The sequence below is a fragment of the Perca fluviatilis genome, chromosome 7, assembly GCF_010015445.1.
Source record: "Perca fluviatilis chromosome 7, GENO_Pfluv_1.0, whole genome shotgun sequence".
Lineage (NCBI taxonomy): Eukaryota > Metazoa > Chordata > Actinopteri > Perciformes > Percidae > Perca > Perca fluviatilis.
This window is the reverse complement of record NC_053118.1, coordinates 37,483,925-37,491,463: the sequence shown is the minus strand read 5'-3', so window position 1 is coordinate 37,491,463 and position 7,539 is coordinate 37,483,925.

Here is a 7,539-nt window from a genome sequence, read left to right as displayed (position 1 = left end):
TAAAGACATTAAAGCAAGGCTGGGAAAAGCTCAGGGTGCCTTCTCCCATCTGAGATCAAAACAATACAGCCTTAAAACGAAGATGCTCCTATATAACTGCAAAGTAAAGTCTGTTCTGCTGCACAATGAACTGTACAAGAAAACGGGAAGCCGGAGCATACCCAAGGAGATTACGCACAGACGCCTGAGATGGCTAGGAGACGTGTTGAGGATGGAGCAGGACCACATCACAAAAGTCACATGAAGATGGACACCACCTGCCAAAAGAACACCTGGGAGGCCCAAAACCACCTGGCGCAGAACTGTGACACAAGAGCTGGAACAGATGAACCTGTCATGGGGAGAGGCCCAACATGCTTCCAGGGACCCAATGCAATGGAGAGTGCTCATTGAAGCCTTATGTCTCATAGGGGACGAAGAGGAGTAAATAAGTATGTTTTCTATGGACCTTTTTCACAGCAGACATATTGACATGTCATAGTAGGAAAAGCACAGCTGAAACTGATAACCTTAACGATGGCTCAATTCCATCAAGTGTCCCAGTAAGATATTTCAGTGAGTCAGCATGCACAATACCAGGGCCTCTCCTAAGTGGAATGCAGCCATCAGTAATGGTTTAATACCAGGACCTCTCCTAAGTGGAATGCAGCCATAATGAATGGTTTAATACCAGGGTCTCTCCTAAGTGGAATGCAGCCATCAGTAATGGTTTAATACCAGGGCCTCTCCTAAGTGGAATGCAGCCATCATTAATGGTTTTGAATACACCTGTCAATGAAATGTCAAGAAAATGACAATGACTCAACAGTGGTATAAAAGTGAAAAACTCACTTTAGGGGTGCCAAATCACAAAAAAATACCAATGTTATGCAATGTACTCAGAAGAGTCCTATGATAATGAACCTTTGAGCTTCCTTCTGCTGATGTGGTGAAATCTGGTGTGTTTACTGTCTGGCTGTTTTGAAATAACAACCATCCTGCCAGGTGGCAAACAGATTTTTACTGGAACAGACCAACTGTATCCAGACAGGGAGGTGCGTCAGGACTCTTTAAACCCACCTGAATGTCTCACTGTGACTGAAACAAAGACGAAATCCAACATGTTTTCCTTCAAAATGCTCCTCTTCGCTCTGACTCTGACTCTGCTGGTTGTTACTGTGCAGTCCGGGTCTATTAGTGGTAAGGACTTTGGGTTTTCGGGGGGATTTTGCTGTAAAATGTGGTGGTAAATCTGATGCCTAACCCTAACCCTATCTCGCTTGGAACCTCAAAGGAGGTGATACTAAATAAAGTACCTGTTGGCAGGTAGCAGGGACTTTTTTCATAATGGAAAACCAAAAAAGTCGAGTCGAGGTGAGTTGAGCAGGTACCATGTCATGGAAAAACGCCTTTTTATGGTTTAAGTACTTTTGGTTTAGCTAAGGCAGCATAATGTGTACATAGCACAAAAAAGTAAACACTCAAAAATAGAAGTAACGTTGTGTATCTAAAAGGTAGGGCTGGGCGATATGGAGAAAATCAAATATCACGATATTTTTGACCAAATACCTCGATATTAATACCGCAACGATATTGTAGGGTTGACTATCGGTGCTTTCGCAAAATATTTACACAATGAGATTTTTGATAAATAATCATCAGTAATGTGGATATAATGACGAAGTGGGAAAAGGCAAATAATAGAACAGTTAGAACAGTCTGGTAAGTTCAGAAAATGACATCACTTTACTGTAATGCAGCCTTTAAAACCAGGAAAAGACACTTATGTCATATTACGATATCCAAAATCTAAGACAATACCTAGTCTCATATCACGATATCGATATAATATTGATATATTGCCCAGCTCTACTATAAGGGTACAAATGCTTGTCACAGGAGAGGAACCCTTTTGAAAGACAATTGTGTATCCTTCTCTTTTATTTTGCACCCTCAAATTAGTCATAAGGTCCAGTTCTGGCCTCTTAAAAAAACACTACTGTACCCTAAAGGGAACATGTTAAAAAAGTGTACCTGTAAGTACAAAATTGTACCTCCATTTTTGAGTGTCAGTAGGGCTTCAACCAAAGATTATTTTCATTATTGTTTAATCTGCCGATCAATAGTTTTCTCTATAAAATGGCCAGAAAATGGTGCAAAATGTCCATCCCAGTTTCTCAGTGAGCAAGTGCAAGGTGACGTCTTCAATCTCAGTTCAATCACCGTAAAAGTCGTACACAACACACACACACACACACACTCTCATAGACACAAACAGACATCACTTTCTTTTCTTAAAGAGATTTGAGGACTTTCAAAATGCCACATCAACGTTTCTGCTTGAGCGCCAAATTATCTCTTTACATATCTGGAGAACATTTGGAAAGCTGAGTTTGTTGTGAACATTTTGATATGAAACACACGGGGATCAGTTATATGCAAATACCTTAAAAAGGTAAATATAAGGTAACATATAAGATGTGTGAAGATGCCCTTAGACGTCAGAAGGTTGACATGATATAAAACAGAGAAGAGCAGGAAACCTCCAAGTTAAGAGGCTGAAAACAGCATTTCCGCAGGATTTGTTTTTGCATGAAAAATTAATTTAACAATTGCTTGATTATCAAAATAGTTGCCGATTAGTTTTCAATCGATAGTCGACTAATCGTTGCAGCTCTACATTTTCAGCAACAAGGCAACTCAAAGTGCTTAACGTAAAATGTTAAAGAGCAGTTCAAACAATCAAGGTGAGCATAAAAACAGCCTAAACAGAAGCCAGGTATGAAATAAGTATAAAAGTTACAGTGCTGTGTAAGAAAATTACACAATGTAGGTTTAAAGAAAGGCAGCATCAAACAGAGAAGTGTTCAGTATTGATTTATATGAAGTATTTGTTGCAGCAGACCTGCAGTTTTCTGGTAGTTTGTTCCAGATATGTGGAGCATAAAAACTGAGCACTGCTTCTTATCGGGGCTTCCTTAGTAACCTAAAATATAGTTTGAATTAGAGCTGCAACGATAGGAAAATAATCACAAACTATTTTTATATTCGAGTATTCGTTTCAGACTCAAAAATTGAATTTATTTCTGTTTTATACCATATCAAACTGAATATCTTTGGGGTTTTGGTCAATACAAGACCTTTAAAGACATCACCTTGGACTTTGAGACACTGGGATGGACATTTTTCTCTATTTTTGAATGACTAGATTAACCGAGAAAATAATCCACAGATTATTCGAAAATGAAAATAATCGTTAATTGCAGCCCTAGTATAAAACTGTTTCAGCTTTCTTTGACATTAGTGTGATCTGCTGTGACAGGCGGCTCTACCAACTTCAACTACCCTGACAACCTGTCGGGCTCGTCCCTGAGGAACCTCTTCAACTCTCCGGTTCAGAGAGCTGAGGTCGTGAAACGTCCACTGGGGGTCTGGCCACTGTCACTTTTCACATTAGGACCAATCAGCCACTCTGGAGTCAGGTCAACACACACACACACAAAAACACACACAAAACACACAAAACACACACAAAACACACACACACACACAGACAGACAGACAGAGACAGACAGACGGAGCTGACATGACACATTTCCACGTCAATATTATAAGCTACTAATATGAAATTAAACTTTAAATACATTTCTTAAATTTGTGAATGAAGAAAATGAAAATTTCATGTAAACTTAAAGCTAAAAAATATTTTAATATTGAAATATGACCAAGAAAATTATTGTTTACAGCAGGGATCTTCAACATGGGGTCTTCAGAATCACTGCAAGGGGGCCTCCAAATTATTGTTAATTTTTGAAAGTTTTTTCAAAAATTAAAAAGTCTTAACATGATTCTAACATATAATTAGCATATATAAATCCCCACTGATGATAGGCTTACTGGCCTATAGGTAATGTAGTCACTAAGATAGCCATCCATAGATACAGTTCATCCCAAAGGATTGACTGTTCCACATGTGTGTTTAACATTAAAACATGATTTATAAAATCATGCCAACAATTATTAGGCTATTTATATAGCTTAGTATTCAATGCAAAAAAAAAGGTATCTATAAATGCTGTCCTAAAAGTTATTGTAGGACCAGATTAATATGCAACTTCCATATTATACAATATATGTAGTAGGGGGTCCCTGATCCGTTTCTCTATCAGTTAAGGGGTCCTTGGCTTAAAAAACGTTGAAGACCCCTGGTTTACAGTATTATCAGGCGCCCTAGCTTTCAGAATATTAGGGTTTTTTTACAGGTGTTTTTACAGTGCAATATAAAAAATTAAGATAAAACATTTTAAGCATCTTCAAACTGCTGTTTGTTTCTCAGACTGACGCTCGATGACGCTGAGTCCAGTCAGTACCTCATCCATAAAGGACGAAACCATGGCATCTCCTCTCAGACGGTGGTGACCAGCGCTGACAACATGAGCCCAAAGTGGAGGGTGAGACAGAAATCAGTTCTAGTTGTTTTAAGCCCAGTTCAGACCAAAGATTCGCAACGAGGCAAAACTGTTTTAGAACGTTGCAGAGAAAAGTTTCAGTGGTCTGAACCGACCCGTCTCAGCTCGACTCCAACCAGCTGATGGTGTCGCTGTGACTCAGCTGGTTGAGTCTCCAGAGGCTGGTTTTAGAACGTAAGAGATGTCTCCTGTTTCAACAGCCAATAGAGAAGTCAGCTTGTAAAGTCAGCTACAATAAAATGATCCATAATCCATTTTATTTCTGTTACAAAGTGTTAACGGAGGCTCAACGTGCGCCCGCGAGCACGCACGGTGGAGTGAGCTAGAGAGTGACTGAAGAGATGGAGCGCCTTGGACAAATCCGTGAATCAGAGAAATAAAACCTGTTTTCGCTGATTCATCGCTAGAAATGTAACTGTGGCAAGCACCTCACTATCACCAACATTATCCGCATTCATATTTAGACACAACAAATGATATATTTAGCTACAAAAAGCCTGGAAGTCGGAAGTTAGGACAGAAAGAGTCGTTGCTATGGAGTTTATACACCGTCTCTTGTCGTTGATGTGAACTGGCAGCTTTCAGAACGCTGCAGACCGACGCGTCGCAGGAAGTTGCAAATTTCAACTCGTCTCGTCGCGAATCTTTGTTCTGAACTGGGCTTTACAGGTCTGTGCCGATGCCTCCAAAAGTTCTGACAAATGTGAGATTTGTATTGTAGTGACCTCTTTGCCTATCAAAGGAAAGGCCACCATGGTTGCCGATTGATAGCCTTTTAGTTTTAGACGCGTGCAATCAATCAGTCCCCTCACAGGAGTGTTTTCCATCCTCAAATCTAAACCAGAGAAGGTAACGGCCGTGTCGTTAACGTTGTGAAACAGTCCCAGTTTGGTTAGGTTTTAGACACCAAAACTACTGAGTTAAGTTGATAAAAAGATGGAGGTTTGGGTTCAAATCAGACGTGGCTTCACTTCCTGAAGGTTACCACGTGACACAGGACATGACATTGCTCCGTTTGTTCCCTAAAGTTAAAAACAAACTCTGTTTACTTTTCTTTTCAAATGGGACGTGAACCCCGGTCTCCTGGGTGAAAGTCCCCCCCCCCCCCTCCAACCTGCCTCCTTTGAGCTGTCGCGCGCCAATGTGACATCAAAATGACGTAGATCTCGCTGCCGCACTAGAATTTTGAGTGCGCCACCAGAGGGCATGCACCACAACGTGATGCCAGGACTCTCAGAGTGACTGTTAGTCTCTTTAGTAAACTTACTGGGTTAAGATGAGTTCTTTTATGGTGAATGAACGGCTTGTCCCACCAAGTAGGTCATCCAATCAAATTGAAGCATTGACGTCAATGCTGCTGCCAGTTCTGCGTTGTCTGAGTTCGTAGTTCTCCTTTTTCTTCTTCTTCTAGTCCGTAGAAATAGCAAAGTCGGTAGCCTTTCCTCAGTTGCGCCACCTCTGTTCAGAAAAAGACTGCAACTAGTGTTGCGACCACCACGCGTGAGTATAAATAGTTACGGCGCTCCCATGACATCACACTGGCGCTCGACAGGTCGGCTGCGGCGAGTATACCCCACGTTTTACCAGAACATTTGGCGCTCCTATACTTCGTCACCTTACTTACTGCTTTTCTCCCGTCAGAACTACTACGGCCACTAGAGAGCGCTGCCACTAGAAACCTAATATAGGTCAGAATTGATTCTGGAACAAACAACCTATAGGGGCGTTTTTCGGGGCAGGACAGTCTTTTGTTCTGCAATAGATGACCATCTGTCCAGTGTTTCAAAAACAAAGACAATTAACAAATTGTTTTCTGTACATATAAACAACATGGGACAGACTCAATGTGTTCTTAATCCTCCTCTCTTTGTGTTTTCTCTCAGGCAACGGGACAATCTAGAGATTTTAACGGGGAAAAGAGAGTGTCGGACTTTGTGGCAGCTGGAGGAGAAACCTACAGCCTCCCCCGAGCCAACTGTCACGATGCAACTACAGCCATGATGAACCAAGATAAATGAGCTCTTCTGTTCAGTGTTGCCAACTCTTTTCCAATGAAAGTAGCTAGCACTAGCTCCAAAAGTTGCTGAGAGTCGCTAGATTTCTAGACGTAATTGTGTATCATTAGCATAAAGCTTAGTGGTTGTGTTGGCCAACTGCCTCCTACTCATGGCCGAAAAGGAGAATGATAGTAAGGGTACATCTACACTGCTACGTTTTGTTTTAAAAGCTAACCCTACAGTCACATTAGATACAAAAGTCCGCAACATGCACTCCCTTGATGGGCATTCCTGGGCGTGCCTAGCCTACTCCTGGTTGCTTGGCAAAGGTAAACAGAAATTTCTCCGTACGAATCTAAGGTTAGATAGTCAAGCACCGGGAATGTGGACACTGTCGGTACCCGATCTGTGCTGCCTGCACAAACCTTCATGTGCATGCGCAAGATGTTCGAGCATGTGAAGATGATAATCCTGTTTTACAAGGATTTACAACACTGCACAATCTGTTCCACGCATCCGGTCATAGTTGTAGCGGCTTTGTCGTTAGCTTCCACCTGGAAACTAACGTTAGTTTAGCTAACAGCTAATTTGGCTAACCGCTAGCAGAGACAGCATATAATAACTTTAAAAGACCCTCAAAATAAAACCTGAAAATGAATCAAGCTGTCAGCTAGCGGTTAGCCGAAATAGCTGTTAGCTAAACTAACGTTAGCTTCCCAGTGGAGGCTAACGGCAGACCGCTACAACTACAACCGGAAGCGAGGAACAGATTGTGCAGTGCCGTAAATCCTCGTAAAACAGGATTATCATCTGAGCATGCGCACTACGGATCATGCAGGCAGCACAGATCGGGTGCCGAGAGACACCACTAAAATAAGTTTTTCCTCCATTTTCTCTCAACTTTGCGGAACTAAAGTTAGATCGATTTCTTTCTTTGAACGTTTGACACGGTGACGCTTCTGTATCCAGAAGCCATAGATATATATACTGTACTCAGTATAGCCTAGTATCTGCAAGACATCTTACAAGTCACTTCAGAGGTATTGTCAAGTCACAAGAACAATGTTTTTGGATTTAAAAGTATTTATTTCTCG